The 8,295-nt window shown below is 44.2% G+C and overlaps 1 protein-coding gene across 1 annotated transcript in view; it reads right to left on the bottom strand.

Moving 5' to 3' along the window:
* Window positions 1-7,249: 7,249 nt before the first annotated feature.
* Window positions 7,250-8,295, bottom strand: part of ITGA3 (integrin subunit alpha 3) — a 40,394-nt gene continuing 39,348 nt past the window's right edge. The window contains exon 26 of the mRNA XM_044672200.1: window positions 7,250-7,337. The gene's annotated coding sequence lies outside the window, so the exon portion shown is untranslated. The remainder of the gene's footprint in view (window positions 7,338-8,295) is intronic.

Below are 8,295 nucleotides of genomic sequence, written 5' to 3'. Positions count from 1 at the left end.
CCTACCCCCTTACATAATATGCACGCACGCCTACGCGCCCCTCTCCCTCCGCCCTCTTACACATACACACACGCACACACGTGTCTCCGCTACGTGTAGGTTTCTTCTTCCCACTCCCAGCGTCACTCCTCAGGGTCACCCTGACTCTTTCAAGGAAAAGGCAATTAGGTGCCCCCTCGTGGTCACAGGTAGTATCACACAGGTGGGATCCAATGTAATGTGTACCTGTCCCACAGCCCAAGAAATAAAGGGAAGCGTGGAATTTTCTTCTTGTGAAATTACCCACAGACCTGGCTCTCCTAAAGGCAGGGGGATGATGTATTATGTATCCCTTTTATATGAGTCATCTTTCCCCCGTTGGAATATAAACTCCTCCACCAGAGCCTGAGCTCAATAGAGATTTCTTTCAGTTAACTTTCGGAGTGAGGGACCGCCTTGAAACCGTGAGAACTAGCAAAGCACCAGAGCCCAGCAAACCACCAAGATCTGTGTTAAAATACCAGCTCTGTAGTTGATTACTCCTGTAATTGCTTCTTAACCTTTCTGAGCCTATTTCCTCAGAAAGGGGATCTGAATTCTGTGAAAAAGGCTATAATGGAACCTCTGGCTTTATTTAAAATTAACTCTTCCAAATATGAACCCTTCCTTCCCCAAAACAAGTTCATCAAATGTTTGGACAGCACCAAGCTGGGAGAGATGACAAGAGATGGACAAGAGAATCAGATCCAGGGGCACCTAGGTAACATAGTGGATAGAACACTGAGCCTGGAATCAGGAGGACCTGGCTTCAAATCTGATCTCAGACATTTCCTAGCTGTGTGACCCTGGGCAAGTCATTTAACCTCATTTGCCTAGCTCTTACCACTCTCCTACCTTAGAATTCATTCTAAGAAAGAAAACAAGTTTTTTAAAAAAGAGAGAATCAGCCCCAAAAATATTTCAATAAGCTAGACAGGAGCTGAAACAGAATAATATGAAAATTAAGCCGGATAAATGCAAAGTCCTACATGAGCTTAAAAAAAATCAGCTGAATGAGTTCAGGATTGGGAAACATGGCTAGATAACAGTCCACGAGAAAAAGGCCTGGGTGGATAGTAGAATATGAGTTAGCAGGGTAAAGCAATAGCCAAAAAAGCTAATGGAATTTTAGGTTGAATTCATGAAAACATTATATTCTGACGTTTAGTAAGAAACCTGCTACAGCTGAGTGGATCTTTGGAAGATTTATAGAGGAAAGAGTGGGAGAGGAATAGTAGGGGATAGTAGGGCATTGGATTTGAAATCAGGATGACCTAGATCCAAAACCTTCCTTTGTCATTCACTATGTGATTCTGGGCAAGTGACTTAACCTCTGTCAATCTCTCTGTCTTCATCTGTAAAAAGAAAGGATTGGACTTCCTGACCCCTCAGGTCCTTCCAGGTTTAAACCTATGATCCCATGAATCATACAGGATTTGAAGCATGGAAGAGTTTTTCTCTGTACTGATAGACTTGGAGTATGCACACCACTCAGATCATCCATCCCCTATGGGGAATGGAGTTTGATCAGTGGAATTCTCTGAGCAGTTTTGGTATGGGCAGAGCTCCTGCCTAGAATCCTTATAGCAACCAGTCAACATCCATACACTCACCTATCAATTTGCCAAGAGTCCCAATCAACTTGATGAGCTTACAAGGGGTCCAGTCTATGGAGTATCTGATGGGTACTTCCCCAGTCTTATCTCAACAAGACATCAATAGACATGCCCACACTTTCCATGAAGCAATGCCCATCGGATGTTCCAAAGGCTCACATACCTTGTAACTGATCGGGAGGGGGGGCTCCCCTGGCAATCCCTCTTCCATAAGCACCCCATTAAGAATATAGAAGGCAATAGTTCCACTGTCCTATGTCCCCAAAAAATCACACCTGAATATTGTATTGTCTTGGACCCAAGTCTTTGGAAAGAGAAATATATTGACAAACTCTTGTTGGCCCAAAGACGTTTTTTGCACCAGAATAGTAAAGGAACTAAGGAACCTAAGGAAAAAGAGAGTTATCATACAGGGATCCATTAAAGGAATTAAGACTTTTAGTTTGGAGAATAGAAAATAGAGGTTGAACAAGTTGGCTTTTTTTAAGTATTCAAAGGGCTGTCATAAACCAAAGTTAGCAAATTTGTTCTTTTTGGCTGTACAGGGCAGAACTATGAGCAGTGAGTAGAAATTGAAGAGAGGAAGAATTTGGCTTGATGTAAGGGGAGAAAAACATTGAAATGTAGGGGAACTGGTTTTTGAGCAACCCTCTCACCCCTACCCCAGAATGTAATCATAATATGATGCTAATGAGGGATTCAACTTCTAAACAATTGTTGTTCAGCCATTTTGTGTCTGATTCTGTGGCCCAATTTGGGATTTTCTTGGCAGACACTGGAGTGGTTTGCCATTTCCTTCTCTAGTTCATTTTGATAGATCAAGAACAGAGGCAGAGTTGAGTGACTTGCCCTGGATCACACAACTGTAAGTGTATAAGGCCCCATTTGAACTCATGAAGATGAGTCCACTGTGCTACCTCAATGCCCAATCTTAACAACCAGAGCTCTAATTAATCTTAAGGTTAATTTCATTAATCTTAACAATCAGAGCTTTCCAAAAGTGGAATGAGTTGCCCTAGGGAGGTGAGAGATTTCCCCTCCTGGAGTCTTCAAGCAGAGGCTGGTGGGCCTTTTGTTTGGCATGTTATGATAAGGACCTTACTAGGTGGTTACTGAAGTCTCTTCTAATTCTCAGATTCTGTGATAAATTCTAAAGATATCTCTAACTACTGATATCTTTATGAGGTGTACACATCTGAGTGAATCAAAGGAGTCTTATCTCCACTGACTGACTGATGGACTAGCACAAGTATGATCTGTAAAATATAGTCATTTGAGACTTCCAGGGAAGCAAAGCCTGGATTGGTTGTGGAGAGCTTCCTATAGAGTTAGAAGAATTCTCTTTCTTCTTCTCCTCTCCTTTAACTATGCAAGTGAGGGAGACCTCTCAGTCAGCAGCCTGAGGCACAGGACAGAGGTATACTCCACAGACACAGAAAGGCAATACATAACCAAGGGAAGAGGCATCTTCATCTATTCCTTAAAGCAGGTAGCAAAGAAGAGAACTGATTATAGACTCGAGAGAGCTGGTTCCAGCAATCAAGAATCAAGGTATAGAGAGGAACAGACCTACTCCGCAGAGTCACAGAGCTCAAGGTTGCTACATGAGGGTTCTATAAAGAAAGGCCTTCTAGACTCTATAATATCAGGAATTGTGGGTTGACTTGGCCACTAATGTTTCTTACATATGTATACTAATTATTGAATTTTCTATGTACCCATTCCCATGGCTATAATGTTAGTGGAAGAATATGTTTCAGGTTTATAGAGAAAATTCTATATAACTACTATTCTGATTATGCAGTCTTAGTAAATGCCATTCTTGTGTCTACTAGCTTTTGGGCTGTGGTGTTATGCCTCACAGGATTTCCCCTAGAATTCAACATAGCAGCCACTCGTTGAGGTCCTAACCTAAAAATGTGAGTAAAAATTGGCAAATAGCTCCTTGAGCTGATGCTATATAATGGAGTTATAAAAAAAAATTTGAATGGATTCCATCAGCAAGAAGTAAGTCCAAAATCTTGAAGTAGAGGCTAGATGGTCATTTGTTGGGTATGTTATAGAAGGGTTTTTCCTGTTCAAATGTAGGTTGACCTTCAAGACCCCATTTGGCTCCAAGATTCTATGATTCTGTCTTCATCCTTCTTCACTCACCAAGCTGAATGGGGTTGTCAGTAGGAAAAGCCCAAAAGGAATATGGGATTGGAGTTGGAAAATAGGTCAGATTATCTCTATCACTATCTCCTTGCCTCATTATTTGGATTAGTTAACCTCTCTGTTCCCTTCCAATTCTAAATTTATGGTGCTATAATGCTCAGATGTCTCCCAACCAAGGCCAAGCACTCAGCCTATGTCAAAATACTTAACACTCCTGTCTTGCAAGAAATCTTCCCTAACTTGGCTTCACTTTTTCCATTCCCTAGACACTGGAATGACCATTATCTATTATCTGTTCCTTTGCCCTAGGCATAAAGATTCAGAAGTCATCCACATAGAGTTGATAATTAACCAATGGGAGCTGATGAGATCACCAAGTGAGAGAATGCAGAGAAAGAAGAAAACTCTCAGGCGAGAACCCTGGGAAACACTCCCAGAGAAGGAAGACTATCCAGTAGGAAGGGGTAGGTGGTCAACGGTATCAAAAAACTACAGAGAAGTCAATCAGTCAATGTGTATTAAGCTTCCACTATGTGCCAGGCACTATAATAAGTTCTGGGGATGCAAAAAGAGTCAAGAATAAAGACTGAGAAAAGGCCATCCAGTTTGGCATTTAAGATATCATTGGTAACTTTGGAGAGAGTTGAAATAATGAAGTCAATAGCCAGATTGCAAAGGGCTGAGAAGTGAGTAAAAGGAGAGGAATTAAGAGGCAACAAGTATAAATAGCTTTTTAAGGAGTTTCCTAGAGCTCCATTTGTGCATCTCCACATGCCAATTGGATATTTCCAATTGGATGTCCCATAGGTCTTTCAAACTCAAATTATCCTCACCCAAACCCACCCCCTTCTAAACTTCCCGTTTCTGTAGAGGTCATCACCATCCTCTCCAGTTCGAAGCCTCAGAATCATACTTGACTCCTCATTACCCCTCATTCCACTTCTCTAATCAGTTGCCAAATCTTGTTTCTACTTCTACAAAATTTCTTGCCTCTGCTCCCTTTTTTCTGCTTATATAGCCACCATCTTAGTTATCATGTCCAGCCTGGATCATTAAAATAGCTTCCTAATTGGTCTCCCTGATTCAAGTCTCTTCATTCTCCAATCTATGCCCACAAGGTCATCACAGTGATTTTCCTAAAATCCAGATCTGACTACCTCACTTCTCTATTCGATAAACTCCATTGGCTCCCAATTGCCTTTGGGAATAAATATAAATTCCTCCACTTAGTTTTTAAAGCCATTCACAATCCAACCTTAATCTACTTTTGCAACATTATCATACATTATTCCCCATGCCATATTCTTTGGTCCTACAAAACTAGACTTCTTGCTATTTCTTACCCCATCTTTCCTTTCTGTCTTCTATGACTGGAAATCACTTCCACCTAGCCACTACTTCTTAGAATCCCTCATTTCAGCCAAAATGCAGGTCCTGCACAATGTTCTACATGAAACTTTTTCCTGATCCTCCCATCTACTGGTGTCTTCCTACCCCTCAAATCTGCCTTGGTAAGTATTTTGTAGGAATAGGTATGTGCCATTTCCCCCAAAAGAATGTAAGCTCCTTGAGGGCAGGTCATTTTCGTCTTTGTATTCTCAGAATTTAGTAGGTGACTAATCAATATTGCTTGATTTCCATTGACTGGTCCCCTTTGAGCTTCCTGAGGGTAGGAGGGGGTCTCCCTCGCCAACCTAGAAGCTCCCAGAGGGCAGAGACAGGATTTCCCCCATCAGAAGGGGAAACCTACAATGGCCCCAAGGCCCCGAGTAAGATTCCATCCCCAGGTAGAGAATGGTACTTGATAGAAGTAGGACAATAGTGGGAGATACTATATCTTACAAATCAGGAGCAGTTTATTGGTTGCCACCAGAAGCCTATATACAGTGAAGGCACAAGGGCGGGGAGGGGGCTCCCCTGCTACAGTACCATGGAAGGGGGGATGTAGAGGGCCCAGGGTAGTAGAACAAACAGTAGCTTTTGCCCCTAGCCTCCAAGGGGCCAGATTCAAGAAAGGTCCGTTAACCTCAAGGTTCTACTGACCTCCCTTGGGTAGAGAAGGGAGCTATTTTGGGTCTTAGCCCCAGTGCTAAGCACTCTGAGGAGTACTGTGTCAGTAATCAAGGCTTTGAACTCCAGGAACCACACTCTCCCTGGTGATCTCAGACCACTTCCTTATGGTGAGGGGTTAGAGGGAGTGCAAGGGAAGAGTGGAGAAGCAGCTGTCATGGAGAGTAGTGGTAACAGGAGAGGTTCAGCTGGGGGAGGGCAAGGGCTTGTATCCAAGGCCCCAGGCCCTACTCTACATTCATTCAGTCGTCTTTTTCTTTCAGCTCACCTCCTTCCCCCTTTTGCCCTACTGGGATCCAGGATGGTTGTCACCATGCTCCCCTCTTCCCACCCCTAGTCAGCCAGAGAAGTGGGTAGAGAAGTGATGGCCATTCCCATCTCACACCTAGCCCATCTTGACGATCCCCTATCCAACCACATCAACGCCATCTCCTTGTATATCTCTCACCCTGGATAGGCAGCGATCTGATTTCTGTTGAATGCTACATTTTCTGCAGGTTCAGCTTGTGGCCAAGAGGGATCATGAAGGAAGTTCTTTCGGTACTTCAAGGGCCTGTCAACTTCTTCCCCCAGCTTGGGAGGCAGGGGGACAACTGTGTCTCTTTTGTTGTCTGTGAATGGCCAGTGGTCTTAGATAGGAGTTATCCCTGGCCCAATCTGAGCAGTCATCATTGCCCCACAAGAAGAGTCAATCCAGTGGCTATGGCTCATAGTAGGTCCAGTGTGAATGTCAAGAGTGATTCTCCCCACATAAGACTTGGGGGGCTTGATTCTTCCTGACCCCTCAGGATCAGGGGGTTAAAGCAAGGTTACGGAGGAGACAGGAAGAGAATGGAGAGGGACATCCAGGTTTTGGCACCAGTGAAGACTGGGACATTCCATGCATGGTTATCACATGTATGCAAGTAAATCCCTTGAACATGGTTCACATGTATGCAGGGACAAGGGGTAGAACGGACATGGCCATAGCAAATATCCACAGTCACTCCTTACATCAAAGCCAGAAAATGGAGTCTAGGGAAGGGGAGGGATGGGGAGTCAGCATGTGGGGAGAGGGGGAGACAAATAGACAGACAAGAGAGAGGGAGAAGGTTCAAGAAGATGGGGATTTTTTTGGGAGGGGGAAGGGAGGGGAAGGCACTCCCTGGCCATAGTAGGGGTGGAGTTGGAGAAAATGAATACTGGACCCAAAGGTGCCAAGGACCAAGTGGTGCCCCCTGCAGGCAGCAGGAGGCATAACTTACGATAAATAGAATGGAGAAGGGTTGGATTTAGGGGAGGAGTAATGAAGATAGGCACAGATGGAAGCTTAGGAAAATATCAGTAGTATCGGTCCTGATCCTGCCAGTTGGTGACCCAGTGCTTCTTGGGGGGCAGTGTGCCCCCTGGGGGTGGGTACCTCTCCTCCTCTCGTATCCGAACAGCATGGTACTTTGGCATGATCCGGTAATAATGGGTCCGTTTGAAGAAGTCACACTATACAGGTTGTCAGGAGAGAATGAACAGAAAATAGAGAATCCCCAAGAAGGGAAGAGAGAAGATAAGGAATGTTAGTACCTGGTTATCCCGTTGTTTCAAGCCAGTAGGCCAGACACACTCCAAGAAGAGTGTGTCCCTACCCCCCTCACTTGGTTTTCCAGGAGAAATTCCACCTTCTCTCTACTTCCCTCTCCCCAAAGAAAATAGTCTTTGGCACTAACTTTTCCCAAGGCTGTTTCCAGACACTTCTTTCTACTCCCTTCACCAAGTCAGGACCTCTCAAAAGTCAGGGACCTCTCTCTCCAGAACCCAAAATTGCTTACCTATATCCACCCCATCCCTTCCCTCCCTTAACAGGAGACCAGCTAGATAAAGAAGAAGTCCACGTAAAGAGGAGAAATCAAAAGAAATAGGCAGAATGGAAGAGAAGGAAAGTAGAGATGGAGGGACAGAAACTGAGGTTCTTGAGTAGGAAATGTTGCTGGGAGAAAGGAAGGGTGGGTCAGGAAAGAGATACTAGCAATTCTAAGCAAAGCAATTGATGGAGAAAGAGCCCCAGGGAGGCTCTTTAAAAAGGATAGGATCATCCTGCACAGAATGTATCCAATAGTTCTCTGCCTCCTTCAGAGATCCCACTTGGTTTTGGGACCAGGGGAAGGGACCACGATGGCCCTAGAAATTTGCTTCAGAACTGAAGATCATTGGGGAAGGACCTACTCTGCTTCCCAATCTCTCCTCCAGTTCTGAAAGATAAAGAGATTCTATCCAGCCTGGAATGGGGTCAAAACAAGCTCAAACTCCTTTGGTTTTTCAAACCCATGAGACATCCTCTAATCTCACTTCTCTGGTTTGGAGCACAAACTATGAAACTTGGAGGAAGGCAAGCCAGCTCCCTTTAGGGGCAGGGGGAATGGAATGAGTATACAGAGTAGGGGAAAGGAATCCCTGATTTGAG

Source organism: Gracilinanus agilis, chromosome 4, assembly GCF_016433145.1.
Source record: "Gracilinanus agilis isolate LMUSP501 chromosome 4, AgileGrace, whole genome shotgun sequence".
NCBI lineage: Eukaryota > Metazoa > Chordata > Mammalia > Didelphimorphia > Didelphidae > Gracilinanus > Gracilinanus agilis.
Note: the sequence above shows the minus strand (reverse complement) of the source record. Positions and strands in the feature narration are given on the sequence as shown.